At 50.9% G+C, this 13,267-nt stretch overlaps 1 protein-coding gene across 1 annotated transcript in view; it reads right to left on the bottom strand.

Annotated features, from left to right (window-relative positions):
• The window catches only part of DLST (dihydrolipoamide S-succinyltransferase), an 851,089-nt gene that overhangs the window by 429,713 nt on the left and 408,109 nt on the right, over window positions 1–13,267 (bottom strand). The window lies entirely within an intron of this gene.

Genomic DNA, 13,267 nt, shown 5'->3' with positions numbered 1-13,267 from the left:
CCGCTTACACCTAAAACTAGAGATATGTCAGACACACAGGGATTCAAATGGGCACTAACACACATCCGTTACTTGGGGATCAGGGGATCCAGAGACGGGAGTACATTGCTCGCAGAAAATCATGGTGAACTCTTACAATCCCTAACAGTTAAACTACAAGTCTGGAACAAGCTCCCTCTATCCCTATATGGGCGAATATCGTTACTCAAGATGGTAGTGCTGCCCAAACTCCTATACCTTTTTTGCAACATACCGATTTGGCCGGGCAGAACATTGTTCAATAAACTCAATACACTCGCCACTACATTTGTATGGGGAGGGAAAACGCCCAGGTTGAAGTGGTCCAAAATGACAGAACCCTTTGCAAAAGGTGGGATTGCAGCACCAGACTTTGAACTTTATTATCTAACATCACAGGCACACTTTGTGAGTCACTGGTTCGAGCCGGAGGACACGGCACCACACATTACCTTGGAAAGGTTTGCGGCATCCCCCGCACATCTGCGAGCGGTTATGTTTGACCTTAATCAGAAGGACACGTGCAAATACGATCCTGTAAGCGCCACTGCGCGTGCATGGGCCAGGATATATAAGAGACTTGCCATTACAACCCTGTATGATCCGGAGATGCCATTGTGGAACTTCCCGGGCATTAGCCCCACCTTTGATAAGGCACTCTAGGGTACCTGGGACCCACATAAGCAATTTAGAATGCGAGACATGTTCCCGGAAGGGAGATACTGTGCATTAGACGATTTTGTCGGGGCAGTGGGTGGAGATCACCTCAAGCGATTTCAGTTTCACAGGATGAAATCTGCCTTTCGCCGCCAAAAGGCCCTCCTTCCCAGAAGAGCCACCCACTCACGAATGTATTGTAGCCATGACGGAACCAGGGGGACATAGGAAAAGTCTGTCTGCACTATAGAGCCTTGTTTAGACCCATTCCAAGACATACAATAACATTAAAGAGACCTGGGAACGAGATCTGGGTGTGGAGCTGTGTGAAGCCACATGGCTGAGATATTGCCAATTGACTAAATGTGTATCCATGAACTCAGGGCTACGTCTTATTCAGTTTAAAGTTCTGAACCAGCTGCACTACACCCCAGCCAAGTTAGCTAAGTTTGTGCAGGGCCACACAGGAAAATGCCCTAAATGTGACGCCCCTGATGCAGACTCCTATCACATGTATTGGGCTTGCCCGCTGATAACTAAATACTGGGGGGAGGTGGCGGAGATTCTGGAAGACATTACGGCAATACCTGCTACACCTTCCCCACGGAAATACCTTTTTGGGGATATCGGTAAGGCTGCAACTACCACTAGACGATTGTTCAATTTAGCATGTGTGGTTGAGAAACGAAATATTCGGAAATCCATAGTAACTCCCAGGCGACTGGACTTCTTGAAAGACCTGTCGATGGTTAATGAACTTGAAGAACAATTTATTATTACATTGCCATCGAGATGCCGCCCCAAATACATATGGTCGCTGTTCAGACTCTATGTAATATGTTATCCGATGAAGAGGACAATCCATCGTCACCGCTCTAGTACTGTCAAACTAAGTTCAAATGTGTAATATATACTGTAAATGTTCATCTATGTTATATCACGCTGTGATTCGCTAGCCGCTGGTCAGTTTGGTCTTGTTGTACCTCTCTGAACAAAAAAAAAAAATTTAAAAAATAAAAAGATACATGCACAGCATGTGATTCTAAGCAGGTTAACAAGCATCAGAAATCGTATCATTGATTATTATATGCACCTGCGATTTCGAACAGTTCTTACGGTAATACATTTACTCTACAAACACATATAGAAAAGTCACTTAAAGGGAGGAAAATGGTTAGTTAGGGTAACATTAGCTTGGTTCAAGGGTTCTAGAGGGGTTTTATTCGCACAGCAAGTCTTTGAAGTCCAAAAACGCAACCCTAGCTAAAGGCATTTCGGAGAGGGCTCAAAGCCTAGACAAGCAGCGGAATATGAAGTTACTGGGAATTTCTTCCAGTCTCTAGTGTTATAGAAGCAGCAGGGTAACAACTAACTTACAGAGACCTGTAAAAGGACTCGAAAGGGACACGAGCAGCGGCTTGAGTCAGAGGTAAGGGGGGGGGCACCCCAACGCTCTGGAGCGACTTTTTGGAATCAGGTAAGCAATACCTTTTTCCCCCCCACAGTACCTTAGGTTAGTAGAAAATGTTTGTGCTGGATTCTCCGCGATGTTGCAGCTCTGGACCCGACCTCTGGTTTCCCTGGTCTGTTGACTGAAGGTAGGACAATAGACGGGATCTCTCAGCAGCAGCCTCGATGGAGGACCTGGGGCACGACTTTCAGCAACTTCTTGGATCACCCTGCTTTTTTGGCCCCTTTTCAGCAGCACCAACAAAGGACACTGATCGCCCAGTCAATCTTCTTTTCTTCCTGTAGTCCCACACTCTGATGAGGGGGTCTGGGCAAGATGGATCGGATCTCTGGAGTAGTGTCCTTACGGGTTCAGCAAAGATTTGGACTGATTCAGCCTTTCCAAGATGATGCACTTGAAATGGGCAGTAGGTCTGCTGGTACTGGGTTTCCGCAGCTCTGGAAACTCCTAGGACCTTGGGAGATGGCACAATTCAAAGTACGTCCTGGGACTGGTTGTTCCCACCAGCCAAAGGAAAGGAGTTGTCCTCTTCGGAGCTCCTCTGTTGCACAGAAAATGGGTCTGCAGGATTCTCTGGTAGTCTTCTTCGTCAGTTACTTCAGCTTCCAGTGGTCAACTTGCTTTTCTCTCCAGAAACCTCACCTTTTATAAAGTTCCAACACTCACTCCTCTGCAATCTTTCTGAGCATTTTACAGAAAGGGTCATTTGGCTGTCCAATCAGAACAGCCAGAACCCCTACAGGAGCTGGTCCTATTCAGGCACTTTGGCAGACAAAGGACAAGGGGGGGTGGAAAACTCCTCCCCCACTTCCTGCCTGTCCAGACACTCTGGAGCCTAGGCGGGGACTCTCAAGTGTTCCCACCAAAGGCAAAACACACACGCTGACCTCCCCCTCCCAGAATGGCAGAAGAAGGGCTAACAAAGAATAACCACGCTAGTAATGGCAAAAAAAGAAGGAGTGCCCCAAGTTAGTACTTGGTTGCCCCTATTGTGCACTATCTATGCTATGGACATAGCCTGCGGTATATAAACTACACAATAGTTGGTAGAACATGTCCGCTGCAACCAGCCATAACTAGGAGATTGTCTATGTGACTAAAAGGCACATGAGTAGAGAGAAGGGGGATATCAGGTATCCCTTCGGCATTCCACTGAAGGTGGTGTGTGTCAATCTTTCAGACTACAGAGTTCTGGGAGAGATCTCTTAAGAACTGTAGTTATTCGAGGATATAGACAAATCTTAAAGGAGGACCCTAGGGGCCCCCAGCAACACGCCCATAGGAACTGCGTGCTGCAGTAGTAAACACACAGATGCCTTTAAGAGCTATTGAGCAGACAGACTCTATAGTACAGGTAGAATACAAAGAATAGAGTTCCAAAAGACAGAATCAACAAGAATGAACGAGTGAAAAAAGGCTCCACTCATTCAGGGTTGAAAGAAAAAGGTCCAAAAGGCCAGCATAAAGTGCTGGGGGTCTCACTAGGAGAGGGGATGAAGCATAAAAATGATCAATCTCCCCAACATTGTGTATGGGTCTTTTCTGTGCATCTATGAGTGTGTAGATTAGGGGAAGGTTTCATCGGACGGGAGGGAAAAGCCAGGTTTTCAGGGCTTTTGTTAATGCAAGGGGATTGTCAATATTGCGAATGTGCCGGGGTAGGGAATTCTAGATGATTGGTGCTTGTATGGCAGAGGATCCGCCCAGTCTGGAGGAGTTGTACAGTGGGACCACTAGCAGAGATGCTGTGCCAGATCTGAGTCTCATTGAGCGGTGGTAGCGAGTGATTTTGCCTTGAAGGAATTTCGGGCCTTTTTTGTGCATGGCCCGGTCGATGATGCACATGGCTTTCAAGGTGGTGCGTCGACCAATAGGGAGCCAGTGGAGCACTCTTAGTGTAGGGCAGGTGTGTTATTTGGGAGGTAGGTTAGGTGTGTTCTTTGAGAGGCAGGTTAATGAACAGACAGGCTTCAGCGTTTTGGCTTCTCTGCAGTTTCCTTAGCTAAAAGGCTAGAGCGCCTTGGTACAGGCAGTTTGCGTAGTCTAAGCGGGAGGGGATGGAGAAACTGAGGGTAGGCTAGGTATGGGATGATAAGCCCAGAGGATGCGTAGATGACATCAGGTAATATTATCCCCACCAATAATATTGCCGTATATATGGTTGTGGGTTAAGGCCATTGGCTATATTATTAGTGAGGATAATTTATGGGGTTATTGGGAGCAGGGTTGCGGGGGTGTCGCCTGCTCCATTAAAAAGAATTGTGGAGTGTTGGGAAGAATTCTCAGATATGTGCTAATTCCTCTACCTTAGAGTCCCCCAGCACTTTTGCTGGACTTTAGGAATGTTTTTACCTGAAGAGGAACAAGTTACTTTCTTACCTGGTAACGTTCTTTCGATGGGATGTTCCGACGACGTATTCCATATCTATGACAGGTAATGTCCACAGCTGTGCTGCTTCGGAAAATCTTTGGCGTCTGCGTCCTGCGTCGATGACGTCGATGCGCCTTCCCCGAGGACCTCCTCCGACGGCCAACGTCACCCGATGTGATAAGTAGGACGCACGACGCCCATAGCCTCAGTTATGGTTTTTTCCCAGAACGTGTGCCACCAGTTTTCTGCCACTCAGACACACAAGGCCTTGCTGAACGCAAGCTGCAATTGCAAAAGAAATTCTGCAGCGGGGAAGGCAGGGAGGGAGCAATATGGAACACGTCGTCGGACCATCCCATCGAAAGAACATTACCAGGTAAGAAAGTAACTTGTTCTTCGAGGGGATTGGGTCCTCCGACGTATTCCATATCTATGACAGACTCCCAAAGCAGTACCAAGCAAGGAGGTGGGAAAGAATTTAGAATACAAATTTAGCATGCCCAATCAAATTGCGGAATAGAGAACAGCCTTGCCAAAGGCCAGATCTTGCCCTCTGATGGAATTGAGGGAATAGTGACGTACAAAAGTATGTACTGAAGCCCAGGTGGCTGCATCACAGATGTGACGAATAGGAACTCCCCTCTGCAGGGCAATAGACTCAGCCACTCCTCTGGTAGAATGGGCCCGCAAGCCAGCCGGAGGGTCCTTACCCGCCAAGCGGTAACACTCGGAGACGGCTAAAATAATCCAACGAGACAAAGTCTGTTTCGTCACAGCTTGTCCCAAACGCTTTCCAACGGACATGCGCGAGATATAAAAGCTCAACGCTCTCCTAGGATCAAGCCTATGGAGCCTCTCCTCTTCCTTACCAGGATGTGGAGGAGGATAGAACGCCGGAAGAACAACCTTCTGGCTCAAATGAAATTCCGAAACCACCTTTCGGAAGAAAAGAAGGACGAACTCTAAGGACAACCCTGTCCTTGTGAAACACAGTGAAGGGTGGCTTAACTGAAAGTGCCTGTAATTCACTCACCCTGCGAGCGGAAGTAACCGTAACTAAAAACACAGTTTTCAGAGTTAACAGCCTCAAAGGGCAAGAATGTAAAGGCTCAAACGGAGCACCCATAAGAAACTTAACAAGGTTCAAACCCCAACCTGGCACCAAAAAAGGTGACGGAGGGAACACATTAGTGAGCCCTTTCAAAAACTGCGAAATTAAAGGAATCTTAAAATATGAACACTCTTCAGACGAGCGCTTAAATATGGACAGCGCCGCCAGGTAACCTTTAATGGTCCCCACTTGCAAGCCCCTGTGGGCCAAAGAAAGCAAAAAAGTCAAAACCATGGGAATGTCGCATTCAAAAGGATCCACATTCTGAACTCTGCACCAGTCGCAGAACTTTCTCCAACGGCAACGGTAAAGAGACTTTGTTGCAGGCCGCCTCATCCCAAACCTTATACCTCAACCTTTAGGAAGCCAAGCGTGAAGATTGAGGGATCTGACCTCTGGATGGAGACCTGACCCCCCCTCCCGTGAGAGCAGATTGTCTCGGTAGGGAAGACGACGTGGAGGGCATGTGGACAAGTCTAGAAAGTCCGGGTACCACGTCCTCCGGGCCCACGCCGGAGCAATGAGGATCATCCGGGAACCGAACCTCCGCAACACTTGCGGGATGACGGGGACTGGAGGAAACGCGTACAGCAGTGGGAATGACGACTCCACCACAAACGCGTCTCCTAAGGCTCCTTTTGGAGGAAATTCCCGCGAGCAAAACCTTTCGCACTTCCGGTTGACACTGGAGGCGAAGAGATCCACTTGAGGGGTCCCCCAAAGGGCGAAGATCTCCAGGAGAATCTCCTGAGCCAGCTCCCACTCGTGAGAGATCGTGCTCTGCCTGCTCAGAGCGTCCGCCGTCTCGTTGTCATCTCCGGCCAGATGAACTGCCGAGATCGAAACTTCCTGCTGGACGGCCAGAACTCGAGCTGCATCGCCTCCCTGCACAGCGGAAGTGACCCTGCCCCCCCCCCTTTTGTTGAGGTAGTGCATGGCCACCGTGTTGTCCGTCAGAATCAGGACACTCTTCCCGCGCACAGTCGGCAGAAAAGCCTTCAGGGCAAGCCTGACGGCCCTCAGCTCCAACAGATTGATATGGAGTCTGGACTTCGACGGAGAACAACAATCGCTGACTGTCAGCTCGTTGGCATGAGCTCCCCATCCTGTGAGGGATACGTCCATCACGATCGTCACCTCCGCCAGGGCAGCGAAAATAGGGCACCCTTCATCAGATTGCCCTCGACGGCCCACCACAGAAGGTCCCAGGCTACCGAGGGCGGCACATGAACTGGGTCCGACAGCCTGCCGGAGGACTGAGACCACTGGAGCTTGAGTGCCCACTGCAAAGATCTCATCCGCAGACAAGCCTCCGGCACCAGAAGAATGCAGGATGCCATGAGGCCGAGCAGTCTCAAGAACTCGGACGCTGGGAGAGTCTGGGCAAACTGAAACTTGTGCACCATCTGCTGAATGTGAAGAGCCCTCACCTGAGGAGGAAAACACTGCCCCAGGGACGTGTCGAGCACTGCTCTGATGTACTGGAGCCGCTGCGTTGGTGTCAAATGGGACTTCTTTAAATTGAGGGAGAAGCCCAGCCTGTGAAGGGAGTGGCAGGTGATGGACAGATGATCCAGGACTTCCTCGGGAGAGCTCCCCCTGATCAACCAATCGTCCAGGTAGGGGTAGACGTGAATCCCCCCTTTCCTGAGATGTGCTGCCACCACCACCATGAGCTTGGTGAACGGCAGGACCCAAAACTGAAAGTGCGAGTCGCCAACCGCGAACCTCAGGTACTTCTTGTGCTTGCGATGGATCGGCACATGGAAGTAAGCATCCTTGAGGTCGAGAGACACCAACCAGTCCTGAAGTTGAAGGGCCTGGAGGACTTGAGAAAGAGTCACCATCTTGCACTTGTCCTTCCTGAAGAGTTTGTTCAAACCGCGCAAGTCCATGATGGGTCTCAATACCCCGTCTTTCTTTGAAATCAAAAAATAAGGGAATACCATGCCTTGTTCCTCTCTGCTACAGGCACCAGTTCTATGGCGTCTTTCTCCAGCAGGGCTTGAATTTCCTGCGCAAGGAGCGGATCCGGACTCTTCAAAGAGAGGTTCCCTGGTAGATTGTCGTGAGGCCTCTGCCGAAAAGGAAGACAGTAGCCGTGGGTTATGATTTCCAGAACCCACACATCTGAAGTAATGGCTTGCCACTCTACAAGATGCTGCACCAGTCTTCCCCCAACCGGTGAACCATGGGACCTGGCCTCATGACTGAGTGGTAGCGGCTGCGGCGTTGCCTGAGGGCAAAGAGGCAACTGCCCGAGCGGCCTTGGCACCTCGAGTACCTTTGTTTCCACCTCTGGCACTCTTACGATGGCCTCTTTGACTGCTAGATCCTTTCGCTTTACTGAAGGACGAGTAATAGCGAAAGGAACCTCCCCTCCATTGCTGTCCCCTAGGACGAAAAGGCGGAGGTTGGCGAACTGCAGCACCCAACGACTTCGCTGCAGCTTTGGAGGTCTGTAATCTCTCAAGGCTCTCGTCAGCCTTGCTGCCAAAAAGGTGTTCACCGTCAAAGGGCATGTTGAAGAGGCGGGACTGCACATCAGGAGCGAACCCAGACTTCCTCAACAACGCAAACCTGAGCATTACGGTGCTCGCCGCCATGGACCGGCTGACACAATCCGCCAAGTCCAAACCCGACTGAACGGCCTCACACATGGCATCCTTGCCATCCTGAACCATAGCAAGGAAACCATCCCGTTCGTCCCCTTCGGGAATATGATCAGCCGCTAATGCAACACAGTTCCACAGAGTGTGTGTGAAACGAGACAAGGCACATATGGAGTTGGCCGCCTGAAGCGCCATACCCCCAGAAGAAAACACTTTCTTCGCCCAGCCATCAAAACGATTGTCGTCCCAATCCGGAGGGATGGTAGGATACGACGCGTGCTTAGCCGGGGCCGTAGCCGCCTGCACCAACAAACTCCCCGGGATGGGGTGCCTAGACAAGTAGCAGGGGTCGCGACTGGCTGGTCGGTGTTTTCACGACAACGACTTGTCCACTGCCGGGAGACTCTCCGGAGCAGTCCAAGCCGCCGCCACCCTTCTCTGCAAAGCCATATGAAAAGGCAAAACCGCGTCAGTGGGTGGACCGAGATCAAGGATGTCCGTGAGATCATCCTAAATGAACTCCCCTCAGGGAGCTGACCAACCCAAGTACTCGGTAACCCGAGACATAAGGCGCCGATATGACGAATCGGTATGAATGCCAGGCTCCGGCCGACAAAACTCCACCTCCGGAGAGGTGTCCAGTCCACTGGCATCATGCAGTGACTGCCTCAGGTCATCAAACTGACTATGGCCCGAGATAAGGTCATCCGGAACCGTAACCGGAACCAGGCCGCCATCAGAGCCTTCATCACCCTCTGAAATGTACTCCAGGTGGGGAGAGGAAGACCTCTGCGGACCAAAGCAGTGCCGGACCTTAGCCATAGCCTTTTTAGGGGCAAACCCCGTGCCACGGGGCCCTCCGACACCACCACCTCCAAAGGCCTCGAAAGGCATCGAAAGGCATCGAAAGGCATCGAGGGCACCGAGCGAGTCGGCGTCGACAGAAAAGGCGTTGAGGGCACCGAGCGAGTCGGCGTCGACAGAAAAGGCGTCGACATCGAGCGAATCGGCGTTGACGTCAGCTGCAACGCCTCCAGCATCTGCGGCGTCGACACAGTCCTCGAAGCGGGAGCTCCGAGCATGTCTCTCGACAACCTGGGCGCCGACGACCCCCTCGAAGACAGAACCTCGAGAGAAATCGTCGACGACCTCGGCGCCACAGGCGTCGACGTCTTCTTTGAAGACGGCACAGGATCATGCGGTCTCGAGCGCGTCGAGGACCGGGACCTGGAACGGGCATGGCAAGAACGGCTACCCTTGTCCGAGCGGGACCTCTCCCGCGAGACGTGCCGACCACCCGAGCCCGAAGGCGTACGGGTGGTGTCTCTCGACCGGTGCCGACCGACCCCACTCGGAGGCGCAGACGGACCGGTGGCCTGCGATTCCAGAATCGCTAGCATCTGCTTCCCGAAGGAAGCCCATTCCTCCGGTGTCGCTTGCATGGAGGGATAAGCGACCCGCCAACTGGCGGAGTCCTCGGAAGAGGATGGGCAAGGCGACCTATGGCGGCGCTTCCTGGAATGCCTAGAAGAGGCGGAGGAGTGGCGAAACCGACTCCTGGAAGGAGACCCACCGGACTTCCGACAACAACGCGGAGAGTCACCCCTCGAGTCATCGGTCGAAAGCCCCGCAGACCTCGACTTCCAGGGCTTAGACACCCGACCTACCGACAGTTTCTTCTTGCGTTCTCGCAAGGCCTTCGCAGTGAGCGACTGGCAGTCGACACAGTCGTCCATATCGTGGGCCTCCCCGAGGCACCAGAGGCAGGCGTCGTGCGAGTCCATGACCGACATCTTGGACCCACAGTCCCCGCAGTTCTTGAAGCCCGGACGCGGGGTCGAAGATGAAAGACATCACCACAAACAGGTCTTCACACCAACCGAACAGGTTCAACGAAACGAGAAAGAAAACAGCAACTCCAACGAGTCGAGGCGTACCGAGATTCATGAAGCAAACACGTTCGCGGAAAAACGGAACAGGCTATGGGCGTCGTGCGTCCTACTTATCACATCGGGTGAGGTCGACCGTCGGAGGAGGTCCTCGGGGACGGCGCATCGACGTCATCGACGCAGGACGCAGACGCCAAAGATTTTCCGAAGCAGCACAGCTGTGGACATTACCTGTCATAGATATGGAATACGTCGGAGGAACCAATCCCCTCGAAAGACCTTTATCCCCACTATCTCATGAATGTTTCTATGATTTTGACACTGTTTCTTTTGGTTTTGGAGTCTAACAAACTCCATAGTCATCATCTTTTTACATTGTGGAACACAGCACCTTCAGTGCGGTGGCACAGGGAAGTCTTTCAGATTTCCCCAAGGTTTAAATACCTTTCTCTTGGATAAGTACCGTTTCCAAGAGCAGTGAAGTGAAATTCACTTTATTTACATTTGTAATGTTCTAGACCCAGCACACACTATCCTACCATAGGCTGCTGGAGGGATTACTTAGAATCCCCTTTGTCTAGTTTCTCATGTAACATTTTTATGTTAGCCTTTCCACAATTAATGGCTGGTGGGAGTGGTTTACTTTTAACTACCGTTGTGGGTTTTTACCGCGGGCTGCGTTCACAGCTGCAGTACAGCACCCATGGGTGCCCAATTTGTCAAAATGGCCCCGGTCTCCATTTTACACCATTTCTTGCTGCAAAGGTCCTTCTTGAGATTTACTCAGCGCGCCAAACCAGGTTTGGTCCCTTCGGTCGTTTTGTCTTTGGCAGGATTCGCGAGTGAAACCTGCCTCTGGCTCCAGTATGTCTGGCAGGGGCAGGAAGTGTGGGAGGGGCCTGAAACTTCCTATGCTTAATCCCCTTGGTTACAGGAATGCACCCAAAGGCTGTTGGCCGGCAAGGACAGCCACCATGCTGTGTGATTGACAGCTAAGCTGGAATGAATGGGAGAAACCTGCATAAAAGGCTGGGCTTTTTGGCTTGGAAGGCAGAGTCGACCACTGGACGAAGGAATCCGAAGAATAACTTGGAAGAGACGCCTGCTGAAACTCCTGGACCGTTTGTTTGCCCAGTGAAGCCCTGCTGCTATGCTGAAACTCCGAATTCGCTTCGACTAGAGAAGCCCTGCAAGGAAGACTTCTCCCCTTGAGTTGGTGGGACCAATCAACTCCAAAGTGAACTCGACTGGACAGCCTCTCAAGGCTGGCTGTACATCCACTGCTGCTGGAACCGAAGTGCCAGGGAGAGGAACACCAGAATAAGTGCATCGCTTTTAAGTCAGACCCGAGCTCCACAAAGATCCTCCAGACTCCCAGGAAGCAGGACCGACCAAGCCTGAGCCACCTCAATAGAGTGCTGGACCACCAGTTGCGAGGAAAGTCTGAAGTGGTAGCCGAGAACCGCAGTGGTGCTATTTGTTGAGAGGCAAGGAGCTGAAACCGCAAAGTGCCGCTGAATTGAAGTTTGTCCTTTGCTGTCCCCAGAAGGCCTCCCTCTTGTCCCCACGACTGAGGCCCAGGAACAAAAGCCCGCTGGAACCATTTACCTCTTGTTGTGTATGCTTACTTGTTCTCAGTTGAGACTTGTCTTGGTTGCTTCTGTACAGTTGCTTGCATCTTCTACCCCTCACAAGCCTACCAGCTTGTGGCCCTACAATGATTCTACTTTTTCTACGAAGACTTCTAAAACATTGTGCAAGACTTTTACTTACCTGCAAGAAGTGCTTCAGCTCACCTAGACTTTTGCCCAACTGAAATTGGGTGGCCTGGCTGCCTGAATGACTTCATCCCTCTGATATTGTGCTTTACATTTCCTTCCAGGAAGGGGTTAACTTACTTTGCATTCAGAGGTTCAAAAGTACTGCCCCTACTGAAGAAGGCTTATTCAAACTGGCTGTTAAATTAATAATTGTTTAATCACAAAACCTCGAGTATAAGTGTTTATTTGAACACTTGCCACTGTGAATCTCTGTGTAGCCACCCTACTGATCACAATGACCCCTCTTGAGCTGAGCCTGGCTGCTCAGCCACACAACCAACTTGTGTAGTACAGACGTACACCAAAGGTTGGGTTCCTACTGCCAGGAGGTCAAGGTTGTTGTAGTGCACCCAAAGGGTACTGCACCAAAATTGCCTAACACAGGGGTGTCCCCCGCAGGTTCAATGGCTTAATATCACTGCAAAAATATGGCAATATTTTTGCGGGGATATTAACACATGGAACTGCGTAGATGGAAGAAAAAGGTTCTGGATATGGAGTTGATGTGGTGGGAGAGGCATAAATGTGTGTCCAGTGTGCATCTAAGGTTTTTCACTGAGGTGGAGGTTGCCGGTGGGGAGGGGGCTAGGGATCACGGCCAGGGAATAGGTTTGGGGAGTGGCTCTGTTTTCCTGCAGACTAGGTTTTTAGTTTTCCCAGGATTGAGGATGAGGTGGTTGGTCGTCATCCAGTAGTCAATGTCCGAGAGGCATGATGACAGATCTGGACTGTTGGAGCCTGGTGATGCTGGGATTTTAAGGATGATTTGGGTGTCATCTGCGTAGTTGTAGCAGGTAAGATTGTGGGAGCAGATTACAGCAGGCAGAGGGTGTAGATAAATGCTGAAGAGCTGTTACGCTCACCTGGTCTCTGTGGGGACGTTGGGGCACGGTTGCAACCCTCCCTGGAAATGGCTCTGCTGGATCAGGCTTCTTCCCCTGCTCCTGTCAGTCTAGAAATACGGATACCTCTACTTTGAGGCCGCAAACGCATTTTGGTTTTCGAGTTTGCCAATGAACGGCCATTTTGATGTAACAAGAATCGCCATTTTGTTTTCTAACCATTGCTCATTGCTTTCTGTTTCTATTGCTTCGCAGTATATTTTCCGCTTACACTGCTCGACTGTGAAACATTGTTGTTGTCTGTATGTGAAAAGGACAAGGCCGCAGGGCCGTGAGGATAACAAGAGTTCGCTGAAACACAAACGTAGGCAGCGCCAGGAAGAATGCCCGGCTCCCTCCCGAATGTAGCCTTGAAGCAGAGCTGCAGGGCATTTAATCATTTCACAACTGCCAGCCAGTCTCATTGTATGGTAGAA

The sequence above is a fragment of the Ambystoma mexicanum genome, chromosome 14, assembly GCF_040938575.1.
Source record: "Ambystoma mexicanum isolate Mex_15411 chromosome 14, UKY_AmexF1_1, whole genome shotgun sequence".
NCBI classification, from domain to species: Eukaryota; Metazoa; Chordata; class Amphibia; order Caudata; family Ambystomatidae; genus Ambystoma; species Ambystoma mexicanum.
Note: the sequence above shows the minus strand (reverse complement) of the source record. Positions and strands in the feature narration are given on the sequence as shown.